Genomic DNA, 14035 nt, shown 5'->3' on the forward strand with positions numbered 1-14035 from the left:
TTCCAAAAACTTTGAAATGTTCATAAAAAAGAGGGAAATCATTCAATCAAACCACTTAAAATGCATTTGAATACTAATCCATTAATTCAATGAAATTCTTCCCAAACTCTAGTAGGGAAGGTGTGGTTTTCGATGCCTGGATCCCTTCCTCTCTTTTGCACACCAAGAAGGTACTATGTATCGAGATGGTGACGGTTGAATGTGGGGGGTGGGCCCTGTTGTTGTGACCCATATCTGTGTCATGCTAAATTGATTGAGGGGCTTATTTCAGATTTTCAATTCTACATTTCAGGATCCGGGCACGTTTATTGCATGTCCCATCAGTGGACCTTCTTTTGGCTTGAGGCCAGCTTGCTAAATGTGGATCTGAGTTTCCTCGTAATTGAATGTGGATGCTCCTATGTTGAAGATGGTTCGCCTTTGTGTTTTAAATAAAATTTTGAACACAACTTCCTCTAGTCCATTTATAGAGAGCCTTAGGTTATGAAATCTTACCTATAAGCCAAAATAGAGTCAAACTTTTCCATTGAAAGCTCAGAATAATTGAAACGGAAAGAACCCTTGTGAATATACCTTAATGAACTTTTTTTCTCTAATTATGCCGCTTAAAACAGTGTTTTGAGTATGGCCTCTTTCATCAGATTTAGTTCATAGAATAAGGTGGCTTATTTAATGAAATATTTCCAGAAAGGTGAAATATGGCCAATTTTTCCTATCAAGAACTCTGAATAATTGCATCAAGACAAAGTGTAGAGGATTCATGACGGCAACAAGAAAAATAATGGCGCTTTGAAATTTTAGCACTCTCTTGCAGAAAAATACCTTTTCTGAACTCGTTTTGACGATGAAGAAATGCAAATGAACTATTGCAAGTCATGGAGAGAGAGATCTAGTGGATCGTGGATCGATTTTGGGGGAATTTATGCGATTGTAAACCAAGATTGTTCAAATTCGATCTCGTTGAGAGGGATACGAGCAATGGTGCCAAAATACCAAGGGGATTTGAATCTAAAGACGGGATAGAATGTCTATCGTTTGATTAGGTCATCGATGGCCATATATTGTATTCCAGTGAAACGGTTTTTCAAAGAATTTGGAATATTACACATTTAATTATTTAAGGTGAATATTTATTTTACTTGGAAAAATAAATGGGCACAGAAAATAAAATAATGATGCGACATCTGGACATAGAACAAAACAATAATGTACCCTTCTCTTGCTGACGTGTCAGTGTTTTTTGAATAGTTCCTTTTTTGAAGTATTATGCCAAGAGTCCTAGGCTATGAAAATGAAGAGAAATTAAGAGGGAAAAGGAATAAACCTAAACCTAAGTGAGTGGAATAATATTTTTATCTCAATTATTTGAGCCACAAAATTGATATAAATTAAATATGGAGTAAAGAATTTATATTTTAAGTTTTAATTACTTTATTAACATCTATAAAAAAAAATTGAAAGCATTAATGACCTTAAAAAAACATTATTATTAAACATTATTATTAAATCTTATTTATGTTAATAATTAAAAATATAATTTTCTCATTCTTAGTATATAAATATATAGTAAGTTAAATTTCATCTAAGATAATTCCTTCAATCATAAAAGAGCATATAATTTTCTTTACATATGGGTAACATTCTTCATATATGAGGCATATGATGCATTGTTGAAGTTGATATATTCCTTATTTGGTAAATTAAAATGACACGGACAAACTATTCCATAAATATGCTCAAAGATGAATTTAAACCCTATTTCAAATATTTTCAAAGATGTGGGAGGGTTTTAAAAGGAGAATATAAATGTAACATCCCTAGTGAAAAATTCCATGTAAGAATATATAAGGTCACGATGATGGGACACATATTCCAAGTTGAATGGTGGAAAAAACATCCTAGTGTGGATGTTCATTTCGGTTATTATGGTTAAAGGAAAATGGAAAAGGCTTTGGAAAGGAAAAGAGGCATTAATTGACATTTATTTATGAAAATAAAGGAAATTAGGAGAAAAGGATTGTGAAAGGTGACAGGTTGCATGTGAGGAGGAAAATGAAAGAAAATAATGGAAAATGAAGAAAATAGAGGCGTAATTGATAAAAAAAGCTTCTAAGGATCAGTTGGCAAGTTTTTTCTCTGGTTCTTCCTTGGATCAAGAAAGGAAAAGAATGCAAGACGAAGGAAGGAGCAAACAAGGAAGAGCAGGATCAAGCAGCTATAACAATATTCTTTGTAGGTATCAATTTGCATGTGTATTTTCCTTGCTAGATTTGGCAGGTATTAAATGTGGTTCCTTTGTTGTTATGGCATGGGTTTTTCTAGGTGTGACAGTGTTTTCAGCCTAGCCTTGCTATTTCCAACTAATCATGGTGTGATTGGGTTCTCATGTTTTGGTTGAGCTAGATTGTGAGATGGATTCAAATATGGGTGAGGTGGATCTCCAAATGATAGATCAAATGGCCTAGTAATCCCTAAACCAGACTATGGATTATGGTAAAGCCACTAGCCTAGTAACCCCTGAGCTAGACTATGGGTTGTGGTAAAGGCAGGATTGTGTTCCTTAGTGGGCCTAGGAATTCTTGCCGATGAATGGTGGGATATATGGTAAAACCTAGAGGTGGTTTTCCTTTATTAGGCCTAGGAATCCTTGCATGTGAATGGCAGGATATATGGTAAAGCTTAGAGGGTGGTGTCTCAGTTTAGGGCCTAGTGATCACTGGATCAGAATGTGGATTGCAGTAAAGCATGAGAGACTAAGAGACGGGAAAATTCCTCATGGTGTAGATGGAGAAATCTGGTGGCATCCATGCTTGTTTTGGCTTGGTGATCTAGTGGAGATCATGGTAAATCCTATTATGGCATGTTGATTGTGTTGGCCTGGTGATCCGAGATGGATTATGATAAATTCAGGTTTCTATTGATGAGGGTGAGGTGGTTTAGCCTCAGGATTCCCTGGTTGTTTCTTTTGGTTTGATTCTCACATTCATGCTTGGAATATGGCACGAGGGTGATTGGCTGAAGAGAGATTTGGCTCAGCCATTCTATGGTCGGGTGGAATTCGATAGTCCCATCCCGGGTTGGATTTTTGATTCATTAATAAGAGGTTATTTCCTTGATATCTTATGTATAAATGTATTAGCTTATATGTGGATTCTATTGGAATGCATCCTTGATATTTCTATTGTTATTATGCTGGTTATAAGTATGTATTATGACAGTGATGATGTATGAATTTCCTCATGTTTTAATTTGTAAATTAATAAACTATGTATGTATGACCTAATAGATGATAATGCAGTTAATGATACAAGGGATCAATGATTCTCAGTGATTCTTAGATAAGTATGAGACCCCTCTGCTCAGATTTGTTGTTTACTCCTGCAGATTGCATTGATGCCAAGTGTTTGATAGAATGTCATTCCCATCTGGGAATGGTGAGGCCTAGTCCTGGAGTTATTTTTCGTTTATTATTCTTTTCATCATGTGTTTAATGGATTCGAGAAGTTACAACAAGTTTTGGGCAGTGGTCGGAATTTTGGGCTCGAAAAGTGCCTTAAATCTCATGGACTCTGGCACAAGCCTACTGAAAATAGTCCTTGGACACAACCATGAAGGCTTGTGGGAGCGTCTAGAGCTCTCTCGACCCTATCATGCCCATAGTATGGGAGCATCCAGAGGTCAAGTGGTTAAAAAACTCAGTGGAACCCAGGGCCATGATACTTGAGTGGTTGGGATGGATCCTAGGAGTGTTGTTGTTGATGTGGAAGGTATGTTTGATGTGTTTCCATCGATTCCACGCGCTTAAGGTCACCTAGGAGGTTGAATCATATCATAGTAGCCTATTGTCACATGTTTACCTCATTTGGCCAATTACTTGGGTAGATGTGGGAGGAAGGTGTTACAGAGTGGTATCAGAGCATGGTTCACCCCTCAACCTGGATGGGTGGTGTGTTGGTCATCCATTCATACTGGTTTCATTTGTATTCCTTATGATTTTAGTCCTTGTGCTTATTGCATTTGCATGGTGTTGATAATTTTTGTAGTGATGTCGCCATGTGAAGGTTGATGGTTTTGTTATGGGATGTATCGTCATGAGTGTATGGTTATATATGCATTTTTATGCATGTTGGTGTTTACATGTTATCTCTACATTATCATGGTGAAGGTTGTTGTGCATAAGGTCATTGTATGCAATTAGGTCATCATGATGATATTGGTATGTTATGATGCTAATGTGTTGGGTGAGATAGAGTAGAAGATGCAGATCATTAATATGAAGTTACAACAATGGACTTCAGGGTAAGGGCAGATCATCGTACAGGTATTGTATGTTTGGCATGTAGGTATGTTAGTTAATGGATTGTTATATGCATTAGGGTTATATACATTAGGTATATGTACATGTCTATTAATGTTATGGTTGCATACATGATAGATGATAGTTGATTAGTGTAGTGATATGCACATGTGTTAGATAGTCATGAATGATAGTAACCTATGGTTGTATGCATTGCTATTGTTGTTTTATGTTAGGTAACTTGATGAGTATGTTATAGGTTAACCTATTATGGTTATGTTATATATTATATGTTGTTGTTGAGTTTGTTATAAGTTAACTTGTTGTTATTATATGATAGTTAGCTTGATTATTAGTTTATATGTTGTTGATGAGCATGATATATAATTTGTTGTTGTTATATGATAGTTAGCTTTATGATTAGGTTATATGTTGTTGATGAGTATGATATATAACTTGTTGTTTTTATATGAGAGTAACTTGATGATTAGGGTTATTACATTAAGATCGTGATGCTATATGTATCATACTAATTTGGATTTTTCTATGCAAATGGTTAGGGTTATGACATTCATGTATGAGTTAATACATTGTGATATTATGTCATACTAATCTAGACTGATGGTGCATATGTGATTGTTATGCATGAATGATAATTGTTTATGAGTTTATGATGTGAATATGTTAGCTAATTACTATCAAGGATATCATGACCTTAGTTATGGTTGAGATGATATGTTGTGAATTTATATTGTGCTAATCTAGCTTGATTGTGTAGACAAGATAGCCTCCCCTAAGATACATTAAGGAATGAGTTTGCTTATGTCATATATTTGGTGCTTGACTATTTGATTATGTCGTATATTTGGTGTTTGAGTGTTTGATGTTTATCGTGTCGTCTAGTTGATTTATCTAACATGGTACATCTATAGTTTGTTTGAATGTTAGATTAATTTCATGATATGAGTATGTGTCTGTAAGATTGCATGAAGAAATGATATTGTTTTAAGATGGTCATACTAACACAAATGTGTTGAGATAGTGGATATGTATTTGAGTGTAAGTAGGTGATAGTTGTAGCATTATGTCCAATGAATATGAGATAACTATGGAATATGACACGATTCTAAGTCTTGGTGAAGATTGATTTCCAAGTAATAGATATATTGCATTGATCTTTGGAACATGTGATTGACATGTGTAATCAGTTGTAGGAAAACATGTTTGGTATTAGCATGAGAAGGTAAAAATTGATATGTTTATATAACTAACATTTGGGTGATGTGACAATACATAGTAAGCCTTGATTGCAACAAGTTTAAAAGGTAAAAGAAATGAATTGGGCAAGAATTCCTTTGGATATGTTTGGAAACCATAATTCCAAACGAATGAGTGTTTTGCATACAAGAAGTCTTCTTAACCTTAATCTTGTCTAAAATTATGTGGATATGTGCTATATTCATGAAAATATTTTTGATGGGTATATGAACTAGTCTCTAGTTACATATGGATATGTCAAGGGAATTGGAGTCCCTTAAGAGATGGTGTGGATGTGTTCAGTGGCAAGAAACGTGCTTGCCACATAAAGGTAAGTTAAATAGTGTATTGTTATGTTTATTTATGCACTAATAGCTATGTGTTGATGGCGGTATGGCACAAGGGATTTCATGGAAAAAACGTTGCCATGAAATCTTGAAGAAGGCTCAGGTTGAACTTTCCCTTGGAAGCATTGGGAACCATGGGGATTGAGTCATGGCATTTGCTATCAGTCGTGTATTTTTAGTATGTTTGTGATTTGATGTTCTTGATTGTGGTTTTTTTTACGTCTTGTGCATGGCAATGCCACTTGGGTTGTGGTGTCATATTGTTGTTGGTTTTCCATGGTTTTCTTCTTGTTTGTTTCTTGTCTTGACTTTTATGTTTTGAGTCTTGGGAATTGTTTTAGGAAAGAGGAAAGTTAATGTAGTTTGGGGAGATTTGTGTGGTACCCAACAAGTGATGTAAGACCTGGATGAAGCTCGATACATGTATAAGGGTAGTTGAAGGCAAGAGTATGACAACCAATTGGACTGGTTGGGTCCATTAGTATAAATGGACAATAGCAGGACAACCATGGGAAAGGTAATCAAGAAAGGTAAGGTGAATGGATTGGAGGCATTATATGCCTTAGATATGTTGGGAATTTTTGTTCCCGATGTTTTGCATGTGTTGCACGCCTAAAGGGTGTTCTCTTAACCCTGACCTTATGATATCTGGTAATTATGTTATGGACATGATTATGTTGATGTCTATATATGTATACATGTATGTATGTATGTCATGTATTACAGGGTTATCATGGAGCATGATTGTTTATGCTAATGTTTATATATATGTATATGTCTATGTATCTATGTCCTTATCTGAGAGGGTCACCAAGGATCATTCTTGTGGATAAATGATTGCCTATGCAGGTGAATGGCATGAAGAGGTTCTTGGTTATGAGGAATCAAGTGGGAAGAGTAGTCATGACAAATATATGAGGTTAGTATCATGTGGATATGAATTGATATTATATTATTGTATTATGCCTATGTTTATGTTATCTACATGCTATACTAAGGGATGTATCAGTGAAATGAAAGCAGTGTGGTACATGGCATGCTAGGATAACCATGGATGGCGAAGAGACACTAGAATCAAGGTTTCCTGGTAGAGATAGTGTAGTTTTGGATGTGTGGTACTACTATTGTGTATATATTGTACATGTTGCATCTATGATGTTGTGTGCATGTGGTATTGTGTAAATATAGTGTGTGTAGGTGTTGTTTATGCAATGTGATGTATAGGGCGATACATATAGTGTTGTGTGAATATTGCATATGTAGTGATGGGTATAGATAGTGCTATATACATGTTAGATATGTGGTGTTGTGTACATATTGTATTGTGCGAATAATGGATATGCGACATTGTGTGAAAATGGTGTTGTGCACATGTTGGATATGAAATGTTGTGTACATATGATGCTATGTACATGTTATATATGAAATACTATGTACATGTTGTATATGTAATGCTATGTACATATGATGTTGTGTGCATGTTTGTACATGTGGTGTTGTGCACATGTTGTACAAGTGGTGTTGTGTACATGGTGTGCATGTAATGTTGTGTACATGTGGTGTTCTGTACATTTCATGCATGTGGTACTATGTATATATGGTACTCTGTACATGTTGTACAGATGGTGCGGTGTACATGTGGCATTGTGTACGCATTGTGCAAGTGGTTCCATGTACATGTGATGTTTTGTACACGTTGTGCAGGTGATGTTGTGTACAAGTGGTACCGTGCACATGATTTACATATGGTACTAGTGTACATGTGGTATTGTGTACATGTTGTGTTGCGAGCATGTGGGATTATGTATGTGCATTGTGTAGTTGTGGTATCGTGATTTATTGTGTACTCGTTGTGTTGAACTATGTGTAGTACATTTATTGTGTTGTGTTGTACTCCAGGTGTAGGGACATGTATTGTGTGGCATTGTACATTAGGTATAGATGTATGTGTTGTGTTCTATGTTAGGTGTAGGAGAATGTATTGCATGGTGTTGTATGTCATGTGTGGTTGTATGTGTGTGATGAACACTATGGGTATGTGCACATGGTTGAGGAGAAGGCACTGGTTTTCAGGTGTGGTAACCGATCTAAAGTGCATATGGAATAAGGACAAAGGTAGAAGCTAAACATTGATTAGAGGATAAGTATCAGTATTTTATTTCAGTTTTATTATGCATGTGATTTATGGTTCTAGTCTATGATGATTACATGTGATCTATGATTATGGTTTATGATGGTTACATGTGATTTATGATGGTTGTGTTTTGAGCTAACCTGATGCGATATGTTTATACATGATGATTTGGTGAAAGATGCTAGTTTGAGTTGTTGTGATAGGAAACGAATAGAATTGCAAAGTGTACCTTGTTGACAGGCCACCAATGAGGTATAATTTGAGTTTATTTCAATTTATTTTGAATCTAATGGGAGTTATGTGCTTGGTACAGGAAAGCATGAAATTCCCAGTTAGGTGGTTGAAATCGGTTGCAAGCATTAGCATCAACGACAAAAGGAATTGGAACATGCACCAATATGTTAGTAAAGTATTCAAGAGCAGGGCCATTATGGGACACTGTTACCAATAGTGTCCATTGATTTACATGAGCATGCTATGACTAGTATGATGGTTTTGATGCAGATATATGCCTTAGATTTTGATCTTCCAATGTAAGAAATCCTTTCCAAGGGATGGATCGCCCGGGATAGGAGATGCTGGGAAACTTGGAAGATGAGTGATTGCACGAAAGGGGGTGACCAGATTTCCTGAGGGATTGTGTAGGAGAGAAGGGAAGGTTAGGGATATATTAGTTTTGGTAATTAGCATTGCATATGGAATGAAATGCACATAGGGAGTGTGCTCTGGAACAATGAGATGGTAACTATTCCCTGAGAGGATAAGTGGACTTTGGATGCATATTTGACCTTGCAGTGGATTCTCGACTTACTAAGAAGGATTTGAATCCTAATATTACTTTGAAGGTGGAGTTGTGAGCCTCTAGATTCCCTTGTTTCGAATGCAGGCATCGTATCCTTTTATTTGTTGGCTAAAAAAATGTTCATATGTGTATATGCGCATGTAGTATTGTAAATACTGTATCGAGCTGGATTTATAAAGATCCATAGAAAGTATGATTATTTGCAAGGTGAAGTGAATGTGTATGTGTGTATATGTGGTTATTATTGAAAATATCGTAATGAGTTGCGTTATAAAGCTCCATTAAACGATATATTTGTCATGTTTTAGTAGATGGTCATTGTAAATACTGCAACGAGCTATGTTATAAAGTTCCATGGGCAGTATGTTTTTTGTCAAGAGTCTTGCTGGTTATAGGTGTCATTAAACAACGAGGATGGTGTTCCCCCAAGGGGGAAGGTTCTATAACAACCGTAGTGATACATTCCATGTAAAAATATATAAGGCCACGGTGATGGGATGTTCATTTCAGTTATCATGGCTAAAGGAAAATGGAAAATGCAATGAAAAAGGCTTTGGAAGGGAAAAGATACATTAATTAGAATTTATTTATCAAAATAAAGGAAATTAGGAGAGAAGGAAGGTGAAAGGCCATTGGTTGCATGTGAGGAGAAAAATGAATGAAAATAATGGAAAATGAAGAAAATAGAGGCCTAGTTGATTAAAAGGCTTATGAGGATCAGTTAGCAAGCTTTTTCTCAAGCTTTTCCTTGGATCAAGAATGAAAAAGAAGGCAAGAGGAAGGAAGGAGAAAGTAAGGAAGAGTAGGATCAAGCAACTACAACAATATTCTTTGCAGCTATCGATTTGCATGTGTATTTTCCTTGCTAGATTTGGCATGCATGGTATTGCATGTGGTTCTTTTATTGTTATTTCATGGGTTTTTATAGGTGTGATAGTGTTTTCAGCCTAGCCTATCCATTTGTGGATAGCCATGGTGTGATGTGGTTCTCATGGTTTTGTTGAGTTGGATTGTCGGATGTATTCGAAGCTGGGTAAGGTGGATCTACGAATGATATAGCGCATGGCCTAGTCGTCCCTGAACTGGATTGTGGATCATGATAAATCCATTGGCCTAGTAACCCCTGAGTTAGACTGTGGGTTGCATTAAAGTAGATTTTTTTGCCTCGGTGGGCCTAAGTATCCTTGTCGGTGAATGGTGGGATATACGATAAAGCCTAGAGGTGGTTTCCCTTGATTAGGCCTAGGAAACCTTGTTGTGAATGGCAGGACATATAGTAAATCCTAGAGGGTGGTGTCTCGTTTTAGGGCCTAGTGATCCCTAGGTTGTACTATGGATTGTGGTAAAGCTTGATAGACTAGGAGACAGGAAAATTCCTCACGGTGTAGGTGGAGAAATCAGGTGGCACCCATGCTTGTTTTGGCCGAGTGAATTGGTGGAGATCATGGTAAAGCCTATTATGACATGTTTATTATGTTGGCCTAGTGATCTGGGATGGATTATGGTAAATCCTAGTTTTTATTGATGAGGGTGAGGTGGTTTATCCTCGGGAAGTCCTGGTTGGTTCTTTTGGTTTGAGTCCCACATTCATGCTTGGAATATGGCATGGGGGTGAATTGTTGAAGAGAAATTTGGCTCAAACATTCTATGGTCAGGTGGAATGTGGTACTCCCATCTCGAGTTTGATTTTGGATTCATTAATAAGAGGTTATTTCCTTAATTATTATGTAAAAAAGTATTGTCTTATATGTGGATTCTATGGCTGATGTATCCTTGATATTTTTGTTGTTGTTATGCTAGTTATAAGCATGCATTATAACAGTGATGATGTATGGATTTCCTCATGTTTTGATTGGTAAATGAATGAACAATGTATCTATGACCTAATAGATGATAGTGCAACTAATGATACAAGGGATCAATGCATCTTAGTGATTCTCAAATAAGTATGAGACCCCTATGCTCAGAGTTGTTGTTTACTCCTATAGACTGCATTGATGCCAAGTGTTTGACAGAATATTAGTCTAAGTTGGGGATGGTCAGGCCTAGTCCTGGAGTTAGTTTTGGTTTATTAGTCTTATCATCATGTGTTTAATGGGTTCCATAAGTTACAACAAGTTCTAAGTAGTGGCTAGAATTTCGGGGTGAAAAGTGCCTTAAATCCTGCGGACTCTGGCATGGGTTTGCTGGAAATAGTCCCTAGACATAGGCATGCAAGCTTGTTGGAGCATCCAGAGCTCTATGGATGTTGGCATGCACATAGCATGGGATCATCCAGAGGTCAAGTGGTCAAAAACCTCAGTGGGACCCAGTGGCATCATAACTGAGTGGTTCAGATGGCTCCTAGGAGTGTTGTTGTTGATGTGGAAGGTATGTTTGATGTGTTTCCATCGATTTTTTTTTGTAAGGTCACCTATGAGGTTGAATCATATCATAGTAGCCTCTCGTCACATGTTTACCTCAATTGGTCGGTTACTTGGGTAGATGTGGGAGGAGGGTGTCACAATAAACATGGTGAAAAAGTAAAAGAATGTGGTAAAGAGTATATTTTAAATTTTAATGCCTCTATCAACATATATAAAATTATTTGAATACATTAATAACCTAAACAAAACGATATTATAAAATCGTATTTACAGTAATAATTAAAAAATATTTTTCTCACTTTGTCTTGATCATGAACCACATTAGTTGGTCACAAATTTTTCTCACTTTTGAATTTTGTATTTATAATTTTTTTGTAAGTTGTGGTGCAACCAACAAAACTGAGTCGTTACGAGAGCATATAAAATAAAAAAATGTTTAACCTTGAATTTTCTTCACATATTGTTAACATTCTTCATATATAGGTAACACTATAGAGTTAATTGTTATCACTTTGAATGCAAAAAGTGTAATCATTGATTCAAAACTTGATTATGAACCTCAACCTATAGTAGAAAAAAAAAAGAAAATAACCATTAATTATGATGCATTATTGCAGTCACACTATTTTATTTTTTGGTAAAATGAAAAAATACACACACAAACTAAACCTAAAAAACCATGCCACAAATATGCCCAACGCTGAACCCTATATCCTATTCCAAATATGCCCAAATATGTGGGGGAAGAATTTTAAAAGAGGAGTAAAAACATGGTAAATAAAAAAATGGTTGAGTGCTACTAACCTTTTGTCTACATAATCCTATTCTCCTAACGACTTGCAAACTTTGTACTGAAATTTTGTCTGTGCAATCCTTTCCTTGTAATAACCTGTAAACTCTATGCATTATTTGTATCCTTTCAAGCTTGACTACATTATTGTTTTTTCCTTTTCCTATGCTAATGCTTTAAACCTAATTTATAGTGCTTTAAACCTGACTTATAGGTATAAATTATATACTATAATAAATGTTTTATATATTAAATGAGATTCTTAATTGTAAGAGTCTCTTCGGAGACATCCAATAAAATTGGAATGATACAAAGAAGATTAGCATGACCCCTACACAAGGATGGCATGCACAAATCGAGAGAAGAGATTAACCATAAGATAGTTGTAAATCTTAAGATATTATATTAAGAAATATATTATTAGGTACTTGGAGCTTTAAACCTAATTTATGATGCTTTAACCCCGATCTATACATATCATATTAAATTATTGTAAATGTAGGTATAAGTTATAAAATAATGTTAATTATAAAATATTATATTAAGAAATATATTCTCCAATGTCTTGTGCCTTAAACCTAAGTTATGGTTCTTTAACTGCAACCAATAAATTTAAATCATATTAAAAAATGTTATGTATACTAAATTATTTTAAACGTAAGTATAAAATCTAACATAATATATTAATAAATAAATTATTATCCCTGCATAGGTGTTTTAAACCAAACTTAGAGTTCTTTAAACCTGAGCTATGGTTATAAATTATAAATTATAATAAATGTTATGTATGTTAAATTAGATCGAGAATATTTTTTTTTGTCAGCCATGTAAATAAACCAGATCTGTTAGCAAGTAAAGCCAGACAAAAACATAAACAATGTTTCCATTTCTTACATATATCCCAAGAACAAAATGGCCAGATTAACCAAAACACATATAGAACTAGAAAGAATTCTGTATTTTGCATATTAGGGAGGGGGATTTAGAGCTTGACCCATCGAAGTCGTTGTAGGGTCATGAATTTTATGGACATGACCGTCAATGTGTGCTAGACGCACCTCAATCTCATCCATACACTCATTGTTGTGGCATTGGCTGCATCGCATAGAAGCCAACTACTCTAGAATTTCTCCCTTGATATATTAAACATTGTTGATGTAGGTTACAATCTCATTTCAGTCATTATAACTCTATTGGTGGATAATCTCTAGGTTGGCCTAAATCTCCCATAGATGATTAGCTATTGTTTCAAGTGAGGGAGGTTGTTTTACACAACCTCAAGACTGGGTCTAGGCATGTGCTATCTCACCTCCCATATCCACACCTTCTACATCATCCTCATTTAGCTCCACTGCCCTATTAGCTTGAGCACAATGCTTGCCACGGAAGCCTCCACCCTATCAAGCACGCCCATGCTTGCATATCATTGGCTCCTCCTATAGCTGATGGAATCCCCAACAAGGCCTCACAACAAGGGGTTTACCCCACTAGTGGACCACCTTATGCAGAGGAACATTGTACGACATAGGCCCCAACCCTGGCACAAAATAAAGCTCTCCCCAAGAGGTGAGATGAGCCCAGAATCTCAGTAATGGAAAAATTGACAACATATAATATCAATCAAACAAGGTGTAATAATACCTTTAAGTGAAGGACCATCATTAGCTTGGGCCATTGTTGCCCAACCCCACCCAAACACACAATGTTACCATGAACTGTTGGGTGCCTAACAAGGTCCCAAATGCCAAACATGCTAGGTTGAGAGAAATTCCCCCCACAACAACATATTTCCTTCGAAATCAATAGGGTTCCCTCATGCCTAGGCCACCCACCAGCGGACCACAAGTTCAAAACTTGTTGCTCACATTGCTTCCAAAGCTGCACAATTAAAGCATTGACATGAAACACTAATAGGGACATGAATGAATGAATTACTTCATTAGTTACCCTTGCAATGAAAATTTTGGGTCACAAGTCTAGAAACCTGTTAGATGAGTCGAGGGTGTGGTAAATTTGTGTAGGTTAACCCAATAATGCATATA

The 14035-nt window shown here is 35.9% G+C and overlaps 1 non-coding gene across 1 annotated transcript; it reads left to right on the forward strand.

Annotated features, from left to right (window-relative positions):
- Positions 1–12267: 12267 nt before the first annotated feature.
- Positions 12268–12370, forward strand: LOC149213598 (U6 spliceosomal RNA). Its single transcript, XR_016251541.1, has one exon. It is a non-coding gene; the product is annotated as a U6 spliceosomal RNA (small nuclear RNA).
- Positions 12371–14035: the final 1665 nt, after the last annotated feature.

Source organism: Pinus tabuliformis, chromosome 1_1 (genome assembly GCF_031772625.1).
Source record: "Pinus tabuliformis cultivar Carrire ecotype Pingquan chromosome 1_1, CPIR1, whole genome shotgun sequence".
NCBI classification, from domain to species: Eukaryota; Viridiplantae; Streptophyta; class Pinopsida; order Pinales; family Pinaceae; genus Pinus; species Pinus tabuliformis.